The 1121-nt window shown below is 37.3% G+C and overlaps 1 pseudogene; it reads right to left on the minus strand.

Annotated features, from left to right (window-relative positions):
* Positions 1 to 279: 279 nt before the first annotated feature.
* LOC149558731 (pre-mRNA cleavage factor Im 25 kDa subunit 2 pseudogene) lies at positions 280 to 759 on the minus strand (annotated as a pseudogene).
* Positions 760 to 1121: the final 362 nt, after the last annotated feature.

The following is a 1121-nucleotide window of genomic DNA, read 5'->3' on the forward strand; positions in this document are numbered from 1 at the left end:
CATCTCAATTCTCCTTTAGCATGGGGGTCCTTTATCTAGCTGGTTGCTTCAAACTTACATGGGTGGCTTAATCTTTCCTGCACACATCTCTAAGACGTGCCTACCTTAGCTTCTTTTTTTGCAAATGTCTACTCAAGTGGAATTCCTTGTTTTGGCATGTTCTACCTTCTCCATTTAAACATGTGGCTTTTCATTGATGCATGGGTCTACTATTCAACCCTTTCCTGAAGAAAGAAAACTCAAGACTCTAAATGATTTACAACATATTCCCAATGCAACTTAGCCATTAATCATGATAAAAGTAAATCTTGAGAGCTGCTATAGAATAGTTGAGATAACAAGATCATATCTCTAGACATTGTCATAGAGCTCAAACAATGGAATAGCAAGAAGTTTCAAGTTTTTCAAAACTGCAAAGTATTCTGTTTCAGATAGATGAACTAGGAAGAGTTTCTTGCATTCCTTTGGTTTCGTTATATGTGGTGGACAGCAGGGATACATCAATGTCTCAAAAATAGGTCTCCACCACATAGCAACACACTCTATGATCTTCCAATCTGGTTGAAGGGCAATAGAATTTGTAGCAAGTTTATGTGATAGCTTTCGCTTCAACTCTTCAATTTCATTTCCACCAAGCTTCAATCATCCTCCAAGAAGCTTGTAGAAAGTGTTCCCAATCTGTGGTAGCATTATATGATGATGGTTGTGCTCCTACACTAGAAGTATAGCCTCCACACTTTTCCACATGCCTTCTTTCATGTAACATGTGGATGTAGGATAAGCCTATACATCCAAAATCAAGGGTATTCATTCTGTGGAAGGTAGGAGTACATTCTCTATATGTTCAAAGTTTGGTTTCTTAGAAAGCACCCTAAAATCTGACTTTTAATTCCCATGGCCTCAACTTGCATTGGATTTTGTCTTTGCAAGTTTCCCTTGTTTTTTTAGATTAAATTTTGTATGCATTTTGAACATCAACATTTGGGATCACAATGTTTTCATAACTTGCTCTATTTTAAGCTATGCTTCATCCCCTACCACAAAGGTATGCACTATCCCTTTGTTCTTTGAGTTTCCTTCCTCAAAATTAATGGAGGCTTTGGTAACCTTTAAGTCCCTAT

Source organism: Cupressus sempervirens, chromosome 5, assembly GCF_028749045.1.
Source record: "Cupressus sempervirens isolate cs-2001-9-10 chromosome 5, ASM2874904v1, whole genome shotgun sequence".
Classification (NCBI taxonomy): Eukaryota; Viridiplantae; Streptophyta; class Pinopsida; order Cupressales; family Cupressaceae; genus Cupressus; species Cupressus sempervirens.